Source organism: Vigna unguiculata, chromosome 11, assembly GCF_004118075.2.
Source record: "Vigna unguiculata cultivar IT97K-499-35 chromosome 11, ASM411807v1, whole genome shotgun sequence".
NCBI lineage: Eukaryota > Viridiplantae > Streptophyta > Magnoliopsida > Fabales > Fabaceae > Vigna > Vigna unguiculata.
The window spans coordinates 7,651,713-7,663,750 of NC_040289.1; positions in this window are offsets into that span (position 1 = coordinate 7,651,713).

Sequence of the window (12,038 nt, forward strand, 5' to 3'; positions counted from 1 at the left end):
TTTGGCAAAAAGGAATTATTTAGCTCTCACCAAGGTTTAAACCCACTCTCATGCACAAACCAAGCCAAGGCCAAACCACTCAACCAACACATGTTTCATGCTAAATCCTACAATTTTAAGAGTTTATCATCATCCATACGAGTTCAATATATAAGCACACAAAAACACATAATTTAAATAACATCCAAGTGACACACATAGGACTCGAACCCAAGTCCTCACACACAATAAAGTACTCTCAACCACTTGAGCTAATACTCTTCCATGTCATAGCTCCTCGCATTTATTGCTTTAAATGTTCTCGCCACCCGTCCTAATTAAATATTTAATTAAATAACTATTTAATTTTCCCGGGTCTTACAAAAACTAGTTCCAGTACAGCTCGTACCAAAACTTGACTTGAAAAAGGCACTTATTGAAATAGAAAAGTACACTTCATTCTCGTACCAGAAAAGTTGTTTTTTTTCCTATCTTTGATTCCAATCACTTCTTTAAGTTGTTTGCTGATGATTCATTGTGATGAAATTATTTGGATGACTTTTGTATTGTGTCCAAACCAAACTTTTTGTTAAAATACACTTGAAAACCAGTTGCAGTACTGCTCGTACCAAAACTTGACTTGAAAAAGGCACTTATTGAAATAGAAAAGTACACTTCATTCTCGTACCAGAAAAGTTGGTTTTTTTTTCTATCTTCAATTCCAATCACTTCTTTAAGTTGTTTGGTGATGACTCACACTGATGAAATTATTTGGATGTCTTTTGTATTGTGTCCAAACCAGACTTTTTTTTAAAATACACTTGAAAACCAGTTCCACTACTGCTCGTACCAAAAGCTGAGTTTAAAAAGACACTTATTGAATTAGAAAAGTACACTTCATTCTCGTAGCAGAAAAGTTGGTTTTTTTCTATCTTAAATTCCAATCACTTCTTTAAGTTGTTTGGTGATGATTCATGGTGATGGAAATATTTGGATGGCTTTTGTATTGTGTCGAAACCAGACTTTTTGTTAAAATACACTTGAAAACCAGTTCCACTACTGCTCGTACCAAAAGCTGAATTTAAAAAGACACTTATTGAATTAGAAAAGTACACTTCATTCTCGTAGCAGAAAAGTTGGTTTTTTTCTATCTTAAATTCCAATCACTTCTTTAAGTTGTTTGGTGATGATTCATGGTGATGGAAATATTTGGATGGCTTTTGTATTGTGTCCAAACCAAACTTTTTGTTAAAATACACTTGAAAACCAGTTGCAGTACTGCTCGTACCAAAACTGGACTTGAAAAAGGCACTTATTGAAATAGAAAAGTACACTTCATTCTCGTACCTGAAAAGTTGGTTTTTTTTTTCTATCTTCAATTCCAATCACTTCTTTAAGTTGTTTGGTGATGACTCACAGTGATGAAATTATTTGGATGGCTTTTGTATTGTCTCCAAACTAGATTTTATCTAAAAATATAGTTGAAAACCTGTTCTAGTACTGCTCATACCAAAACTTGACTTGAAAGAGGCACTTATTGAATTAGAAAAGTACACTTCATTCTCATACCAGAAAAGTTTGTTTTTTGTTTCTATCTTTAATTCCAATCACTTCTTTAAGTTGTTTGGTGATGATTCATGGCGATGAAATTATTTGGATGACTTTTGTATTGTGTCCAAACCAGACTTTTAGTTAAAATACTCTTGAAAACCAGTTCCACTACTACTCGTACCAAAAGCTGAGTTTAAAAAGACACTTATTGAATTAGTAAAGTACACTTCATTCTCGTAGCAGAAAAGTTTTTTTTTTTTTTATTTTCATTTCTAATCACTTCTTTAAGTTGTTTGGTGATGATTCATGGTGATGGAAATATTTGGATTGCTTTTGTATTGTGTTGAAACCAGACTTTTTGTTAAAATACACTTGAAAACCAATTCCAATACTGCTCGTACCAAAAGCTGAGTTGAAAAAGACACTTATTGAAATTGAAAAGTACACTTCATTCTCGTACCAGAAAAGTTGGTTTTTTTTTTCTATCTTCAATTCCAATCACTTCTTTAAGTTGTTAGGTGATGATTCACGGTGATGAAATTATTTGGATGGCTTTTGAATTGTGTCCAAACCAGACTTTTTGTTAAAATACACTTGAAACCCAGTTCCAGTACAGCTCGTACCAAAACTTGACTTGAAAAAGGCACTTATTGAAATAGAAAAGTACACTTCATTCTCGTACTAGAAAAGTTATTTTTTTCCCTATCTTAGATTCCAATCACTTCTTTAAGTTGTTTGCTGATGATTCATTGTGATGAAATTTTTTGGATGACTTTTGTATTGTGTCCCAACCAAACCTTTTGTTAAAATACACTTGAAAACCAGTTGCAGTACTGCTCGTACCAAAACTGGACATGAAAAAGGCACTTATTGAAATAGAAAAGTACACTTCATTCTCGTACCTGAAAAGTTGGTTTTTTTTTTTCTATCTTCAATTCCAATCACTTCTTTAAGTTGTTTGGTGATGACTCACAGTGATGAAATTATTTGGATGGCTTTTGTATTGTCTCCAAACTAGATTTTATCTAAAAATATAGTTGAAAACCAGTTCCAGTAATGCTCATACCAAAACTTGACTTGAAAGAGGCACTTGTTGAATTAGAAAAGTACATTTCATTCTCATACCAGAAAAGTTGGTTTTTTGTTTCTATCTTCAATTCCAATGACTTCTTTAAGTTGTTTGGTGATGATTCATGGCGATGAAATTATTTGGATGACTTTTGTATTGTGTCGAAACCAGACTTTTTGTTAAAATACTCTTGAAAACCAGTTCCACTACTGCTCGTACCAAAACCTGAGTTTAAAAAGACACTTATTGAATTAGAAAAGTACACTTCATTCTCGTAGCAGAAAAGTTGTTTTTTTTTATCTTCAATTGCAATCACTTCTTTAAGTTGTTTGGTGATGATTCATGGTGACGGAAATATTTGGAATGCTTTTGTATTGTGTTGAAACCAGACTTTTTGTTAAAATACACTTGAAAACCAGTTCCAATACTGCTCGTACCAAAAGCTGAGTTGAAAAAGGCACTTATTGAAATCGAAAAGTACACTTCATTCTCGTACCAGAAAAGTTGGTTTTTTTTTTCTATCTTCAATTCCAATCACTTCTTTAAGTTGTTTGGTGATGACTCACAGTGATGAAATTATTTGGATGGCTTTTGTATTGTCTCCAAACTAGATTTTATCTAAAAATATAGTTGAAAACCAGTTCCAGTAATGCTCATACCAAAACTTGACTTGAAAGAGGCACTTATTGAATTAGAAAAGTACATTTCATTCTCATACCAGAAAAGTTGGTTTTTTGTTTCTATCTTCAATTCCAATCACTTCTTTAAGTTGTTTGGTGATGATTCATGGCGATGAAATTATTTGGATGACTTTTGTATTGTGTCGAAACCAGACTTTTTGTTAAAATACTCTTGAAAACCAGTTCCACTACTGCTCGTACCAAAAGCTGAGTTTAAAAAGACACTTATTGAATTAGAAAAGTACACTTCATTCTCGTAGCAGAAAAGTTGTTTTTTTTTTATTTTCAATTCTAATCACTTCTTTAAGTTGTTTGGTGATGATTCATGGTGATGGAAATATTTGGATTGCTTTTGTATTGTGTTGAAACCAGACTTTTTGTTAAAATACACTTGAAAACCAATTCCAATACTGCTCGTACCAAAAGTTGAGTTGAAAAAGACACTTATTGAAATAAAAAAGTACACTTCATTCTCGTACCAGAAAAGTTGTTTTTTTTTTCTATCTTCAATTCCAATCACTTCTTTAAGTTGTTAGGTGATGATTCACGGTGATGAAATTATTTGGATGGCTTTTGAATTGTGTCCAAACCAGACTTTTTGTTAAAATACACTTGAAAACCAGTTCCAGTACAGCTCGTACCAAAACTTGACTTGAAAAAGGCACTTATTGAAATAGAAAAGTACACTTCATTCTCGTACCAGAAAAGTTGTTTTTTTTCCTATCTTAGATTCCAATCACTTCTTTAAGTTGTTTGCTGATGATTCATTGTGATGAAATTATTTGGATGACTTTTGTATTGTGTCCAAACCAAACTTTTTGTTAAAATACACTTGAAAACCAGTTGCAGTACTCCTCGTACCAAAACATGTCTTGAAAAAGGCATTTATTGAAATAGAAAAGTACACTTCATTCTCATACCAGAAAAGTTGGTTTTTTTTTTCTATCTTCAATTCCAATCACTTCTTTAAGTTGTTTGGTAATGACTCACAGTGATGAAATTATTTGGATGGCTTTTGTATTGTCTCCAAACCAGATTATATCTAAAAATATAGTTGAAAACCAGTTCCAGTACTGCTCATACCAAAACTTGACTTGAAAGAGGCACTTATTGAATTAGAAAAGTACACTTCATTCTCATACCAGAAAAGTTGGTTTTTTGTTTCTATCCTCAATTCCAATCACTTCTTTAAGTTGTTTAGTGATGATTCATGGCGATGAAATTATTTGGATGACTTTTGTATTGTGTCCAAACCAGACTTTTAGTTAAAATACACTTGAAAACCAGTTCCACTACAACTCGTACCAAAAGCTGAGTTTAAAAAGACACTTATTGAATTAGAAAAGTACACTTCATTCTCGTAGCAGAAAAGTTGGTTTTTTTCTATCTTAAATTCCAATCACTTCTTTAAGTTGTTTGGCGATGATTCATGGTGATGGAAATATTTGGATGGCTTTTGTATTGTGTCGAAACCAGACTTTTTGTTAAAATACACTTGAAAACCAGTTCCACTACTACTCGTACCAAAAGCTGAGTTTAAAAAGACACTTATTGAATTAGAAAAGTACACTTTATTCTCGTAGCAGAAACGTTGGTTTTTTTCTATCTTAAATTCCAATCACTTCTTTAAGTTGTTTAGTGATGATTCATGGTGATGGAAATATTTGGATGGCTTTTGTATTGTGTTGAAACCAAACTTTTTGTTAAAATACACTTGAAAACCAGTTCCAGTACTGCTCGTACCAAAAGCTGAGTTTAAAAAGACACTTATTGAATTAGAAAAGTACACTTCATTCTCGTAGCAGAAAAGTTGTTTTTTTTTATCTTCAATTCCAATCACTTCTTTAAGTTGTTTGGTGATGATTCATGGTGATGGAAATATTTGGATTGCTTTTGTATTGTGTTGAAACCAGACTTTTTGTTAAAATACACTTGAAAACCAATTCCAATACTGCTCGTACCAAAAGCTGAGTTGAAAAAGACACTTATTGAAATTGAAAAGTACACTTCATTCTCGTACCAGAAAAGTTGGTTTTTTTTTCTATCTTCAATTCCAATCACTTCTTTAAGTTGTTAGGTGATGATTCACGGTGATGAAATTATTTGAATGGCTTTTGAATTGTGTCCAAACCAGACTTTTTGTTAAAATACACTTGAAACCCAGTTCCAGTACAGCTCGTACCAAAACTTGACTTGAAAAAGGCACTTATTGAAATAGAAAAGTACACTTCATTCTCGTACTAGAAAAGTTATTTTTTTCCCTATCTTAGATTCCAATCACTTCTTTAAGTTGTTTGCTGATGATTCATTGTGATGAAATTTTTTGGATGACTTTTGTATTGTGTCCCAACCAAACCTTTTGTTAAAATACACTTGAAAACCAGTTGCAGTACTGCTCGTACCAAAACTTGACTTGGAAAAGGCACTTATTGAAATAGAAAAGTACACTTCATTCTCGTACCAGAAAAGTTGGTTTTTTTTTCTATCTTCAATTCCAATCACTTCTTTAAGTTGTTTGGTGATGACTCACAGTGATGAAATTATTTGGATGGCTTTTGTATTGTCTCCAAACCAGATTTTATCTAAAAATATTGTTGAAAACCAGTTCCAGTACTAATCATACCAAAACTTGACTTGAAAGAGGCACTTATTGAATTAGAAAAGTACATTTCATTCTCATACCAGAAAAGTTGGTTTTTTGTTTCTATCTTCAATTCCAATGACTTCTTTAAGTTGTTTGGTGATGATTCATGGCGATGAAATTATTTGGATGACTTTTGTATTGTGTCGAAACCAGACTTTTTGTTAAAATACACTTGAAAACCAGTTCCACTACTGCTCGTACCAAAAGTTGAGTTTAAAAAGACACTTATTGAATTAGAAAAGTACACTTCACTCTCGTAGCAAAAAAGTTGGTTTTTTTCTATCTTAAATTCCAATCACTTCTTTAAGTTGTTTGGTGATGATTCATGGTGATGGAAATATTTGGATGGCTTTTGTATTGTGTCCAAACCAAACTTTTTGTTAAAATAGACTTGAAAACCAGTTGCAGTACTGCTCGTACCAAAACTTGACTTGAAAAAGGCAGTTATTGAAATAGAAAAGTACACTTCATTCTCGTACCTGAAAAGTTGGTTTTTTTTTTCTATCTTTAATTCCAATCACTTCTTTAAGTTGTTTGGTGATGACTCACAGTGATGAAATTATTTGGATAGCTTTTGTATTTTCTCCAAACCAGATTTTATCTAAAAATATAGTTGAAAACCAGTTCCAGTAATGCTCATACCAAAACTTGACTTGAAAGAGGCACTTATTGAATTAGAAAAGTACATTTCATTCTCATACCAGAAAAGTTGGTTTTTTGTTTCTATCTTCAATTCCAATCACCTCTTTAAGTTGTTTGGTGATGATTCATGGCGATGAAATTATTTGGATGACTTTTGTATTGTGTCGAAACCAGACTTTTTGTTAAAATACACTTGAAAACCAGTTCCACTACTGCTCGTCCAAAAAGCTGAGTTTAAAAAGACACTTATTGAATTAGAAAAGTACACTTCATTCTCGTAGCAAAAAAGTTGGTTTTTTTCTATCTTAAATTCCAATCACTTCTTTAAGTTGTTTGGTGATGATTCATGGTGATGGAAATATTTGGATGGCTTTTGTATTGTGTCGAAACCAAACTTTTTGTTAAAATACACTTGAAAACCAGTTCCAGTACTGCTCGTACCAAAAGCTGAGTTTAAAAAGACACTTATTGAATTAGAAAAGTACACTTCATTCTCGTAGCAGAAAAGTTGTTTTTTTTTTATCTTCAATTCCAATCACTTCTTTAAGTTGTTTGGTGATGATTCATGGTGATGGAAATATTTGGATTGCTTTTGTATTGTGTTGAAACCAGACTTTTTGTTAAAATACACTTGAAAACCTGTTCCAATACTGCTCGTAGCAAAAGCTGAGTTGAAAAAGACACTTATTGAAATTGAAAAGTACACTTCATTCTCGTAGAAGAAAAGTTAGTTTTTTTTGCTATCTTCAATTCCAATCACTTCTTTAAGTTGTTTGGTGATGATTCATGGTGATGAAAATATTTGGATGGCTTTTGCATTGTGTCCAAACCAGACTTTTTGTTAAAATACACTTGAAAACTAGTTCCAGTACTGCTCGTACCAAAAGCTGAGTTTAAAAAGACACTTATTGAATTAGAAAAGTACACTTCATTCTCGTAGCAGAAAAGTTGTTTTTTTTTATCTTCAATTCCAATCACTTCTTTAAGTTGTTTGGTGATGATTCATGGTGATGGAAATATTTGGATTGCTTTTGTATTGTGTTGAAACCAGACTTTTTGTTAAAATACACTTGAAAACCAGTTCCAATACTGCTCGTACCAAAAGCTGAGTTGAAAAAGACACTTATTGAAATTGAAAAGTACACTTCATTCTCGTACCAGAAAAGTTGGTTTTTTTTTCTATCTTCAATTCCAATCACTTCTTTAAGTTTTTTTGTGATGACTCACAGTGATGAAATTATTTGGATGGCTTTTGTATTGTCTCCAAACCAGATTTTATCTAAAAATATAGTTGAAAACCAGTTCTAGTACTGCTCATACCAAAACTTGACTTGAAAGAGGCACTTATTGAATTAGAAAAGTACACTTCATTCTCATACCAGAAAAGTTGGTTTTTTGTTTCTATCTTCAATTCCAATCACTTCTTTAAGTTGTTTGGTGATGATTCATGGCGATGAAATTATTTGGATGACTTTTGTATTGTGTCCAAACCAGACTTTTAGTTAAAATACTCTTGAAAACCAGTTCCACTACTGCTCGTACCAAAAGCTGAGTTTAAAAAGACACTTATTGAATTAGAAAAGTACAATTCATTCTCGTACTAGAAAAGTTATTTTTTTTTCTATCTTCAATTCCAATCACTTCTTTAAGTTGTTTGGTGATGACTCACAGTGATGAAATTATTTGGATGGCTTTTGTATTGTCTCCAAACCAGATTTTATCTAAAAATATAGTTGAAAACCAGTTCTAGTACTGCTCATACCAAAACTTGACTTGAAAGAGGCACTTATTGGATTAGAAAAGTACACTTCATTCTCATACCAGAAAAGTTGGTTTTTTGTTTCTATCTTCAATTCCAATCACTTCTTTAAGTTGTTTGGTGATGATTCATGGCGATGAAATTATTTGGATGACTTTTGTATTGTGTCCAAACCAGACTTTTAGTTAAAATACTCTTGAAAACCAGTTCCACTACTGCTCGTACCAAAAGCTGAGTTTAAAAAGACACTTATTGAATTAGAAAAGTACACTTCATTCTCGTAGCAGAAAAGTTGGTTTTTTTCTATCTTAAATTCCAATCACTTCTTTAAGTTGTTTGGTGATGATTCATGGTGATGGAAATATTTGGATGGCTTTTGTATTGTGTCGAAACCAGACCTTTTGTTAAAATACACTTGAAAACTAGTTCCAGTACTGCTCGTACCAAAAGCTGAGTTTAAAAAGACACTTATTGAATTAGAAAAGTACACTTCATTCTCGTAGCAGAAAAGTTGTTTTTTTTTTATATTCAATTCCAATCACTTCTTTAAGTTGTTTGGTGATGATTCATGGTGATGGAAATATTTGGATTGCTTTTGTATTGTGTTGAAACCAGACTTTTTGTTAAAATACACTTGAAAACCAGTTCCAATACTGCTCGTACCAAAAGCTGAGTTGAAAAAGACACTTATTGAAATAGAAAAGTACACTTCATTCTCGTACCAGAAAAGTTGGTTTTTTTTTCTATCTTCAATTGCAATCACTTCTTTAAGTTGTTAGGTGATGATTCACGGTGATGAAATTATTTGGATGGCTTGTGAATTGTGTCCAAACCAGACTTTTTGTTAAAATACAGTTGAAAACCAGTTCCAGTACAGCTCGTACCAAAACTTGATTTGAAAAAGGCACTTATTGAAATAGAAAAGTACACTTCATTCTCGTACCAGAAAAGTTGGTTTTTTTTTTCTATCTTCAATTCCAATCACTTCTTTAAGTTGTTTGGTGATGACTCACAGTGATGAAATTATTTGGATGGCTTTTGTATTGTGTCCAAACTAGACTTTTTTTTAAAATACACTTGAAAACTAGTTCCAGTACTGCTCGTACCAAAACTTGACTTGAAAAAGGCACTTATTGAAATAGAAAAGTACACTTCATTCTCGTACCAGAAAAGTTAGTTTTTTTTTTTTCTATCTTCAATTCCAATCACTTCTTTAAGTTGTTTGGTGATGACTCACAGTGATGAAATTATTTGGATGGCTTTAGTATTGTGTCCAAACTAGACTTTTTTTTAAAATACACTTGAAAACTAGTTCCAGTACTGCTCGTACCAAAACTTGACTTCAAAAAGGCACTTATTAAATTAGAAAAGTACAATTCATTCTCGTACAAGAAAAGTTATTTTTTTTTTCTATCTTCAATTCCAACCACTTCTTTAAGTTGTTTGAAGATGATTCATGGTGATGAAAATATTTGGTGGCTTTTGCATTGTGTCCAAACCAGATTTTATGTTAAAATACACTTGAAAACCAGTTCTAGTACTGCTCGTACCAAAAGTTGAGTTAAAAAAGACACTTATTGAATTAAAAAAGTACACTTCATTCTCGTCGCAGAAAAGTTGGTTTTTTTCTATCTTAAATTCCAATCACTTCTTTAAGTTGTTTGGTGATGACTCACAGTGATGAAATTATTTGGATGGCTTTTGTATTGTGTCCAAACTAGACTTTTTTTTAAAATACACTTGAAAACTAGTTCCAGTACTGCTCGTACCAAAACTTGACTTCAAAAAGGCACTTATTAAATTAGAAAAGTACAATTCATTCTCGTACTAGAAAAGTTATTTTTTTTTCTATCTTCAATTCCAATCACTGCTTTAAGTTGTTTGGAGATGATTCATGGTGATGAAAATATTTGGATGGCTTTTGCATTTTGTCCAAACCAGATTTTATGTTAAAATACACTTGAAAACCAGTTCTAGTACTACTCGTACCAAAAGTTGAGTTAAAAAAGACACTTATTGAATTAGAAAAGTACACTTCATTCTCGTAGCAGAAAAGTTGGTTTTTTTCTATCTTAAATTCCAATCAATTCTTTAAGTTGTTTAGTGATGATTCATGGTGATGGAAATATTTGGATGGCTTTTGTATTGTGTCCTAACCAAACTTTTTGTTAAAATACACTTGAAAACCAGTTGCAGTACTGCTCGTACCAAAACTTGACTTGAAAAAGGCTATTATTGAAATAGAAAAGTACACTTCATTCTCGTACCAGAAAAGTTGGTTTTTTTTTTTATTTTCAATTCCAATCACTTCTTTAAGTTGTTTGGTGATGATTCATGGTGATGGAAATATTTGGATAGCTTTTATATTTTGTTGAAAGCTGACTTTTTGTTAAAATACACGTGAAAACCAGTTCCAATACTGCTCGTACCAAAAGCTGAGTTGAAAAAGACACTTATTGAAATAGAAAAGTACACTTCATTCTCGTACCAGAAAAGTTGGTTTTTTTTCCATCTTCAATTCCAATCACTTCTTTAAGTTGTTAGGTGATGATTCACGGTGATGAAATTATTTGGATGGCTTTTGAATTGTGTCCAAACCAAACTTTTTGTTAAAATACACTTGAAAACCAGTTCCAGTACAGCTCGTACCAAAACTTGACCTGAAAAAGGCACTTATTGAAATTGAAAAGTACACTTCAATCTCGTACCAAAAAAGTTGTTTTTTTTCCTATCTTAGATTCCAATCACTTCTTTAAGTTGTTTGCTGATGATTCATTGTGATGAAATTTTTTGGATGACTTTTGTATTGTGTCCAAACCAAACTTTTCGTTAAAATACACTTGAAAACCAGTTGCAGTACTGCTCGTACCAAAACTTGACTTGAAAAAGGCACTTATTGAAATAGAAAAGTACACTTCATTCTCGTACCAGAAAAGTTGGTTTTTTTTTTATCTTCAATTCCAATCACTTCTTTAAGTTGTTTGGTGATGACTCACAGTGATGAAATTATTTGGATGTCTTTTGTATTGTGTCCAAACCAGACTTTTTTTTAAAATACACTTGAAAACTAGTTCCAGTACTGCTCGTACCAAAACTTGACTTGAAAAAGGCACTTATTGAATTAGAAAAGTACAATTCATTCTCGTACTAGAAAAGTTATTTTTTTTTCTATCTTCAATTCCAATCACTTCTTTAAGTTGTTTGGAGATGATTCATGGTGATGAAAATATTTGGATGGCTTTTGCATTGTCTCCAAACCAGATTTTATGTTAAAATACACATGAAAACAAGTTCTAGTACTGCTCTTACCAAAAGTTGAGTTAAAAAAGACACTTATTGAATTAGAAAAGTACACTTCATTCTCGTACCAGAAAAGTTAGTTTTTTTTCTATCTTCAATTCCAATCACTTCTTTAAGTTGTTCGGTGATGATTCATGGTGATGAAATTGTTTGGATGGCTTTTGTATTGTGTCCAAACTAGACTTTTTGTTAAAATACACTTGAAAACCAGTTCCAGTACTGCTCGTACCAAATCTTGACTTGAAAAAGGCATTTATTGAATTAGAAAAGTACACTTCATTCTCGTACCAAAAAAGTTAGTTTTTTTTCCATCTTCAATTCCAATCACTTCTTTAAAATGTTTGGTGATGATTCATGGTGATGGAAATATTTGGATGGCTTCTGCATTGTCTCCAAACCAGATTTTATGTTAAA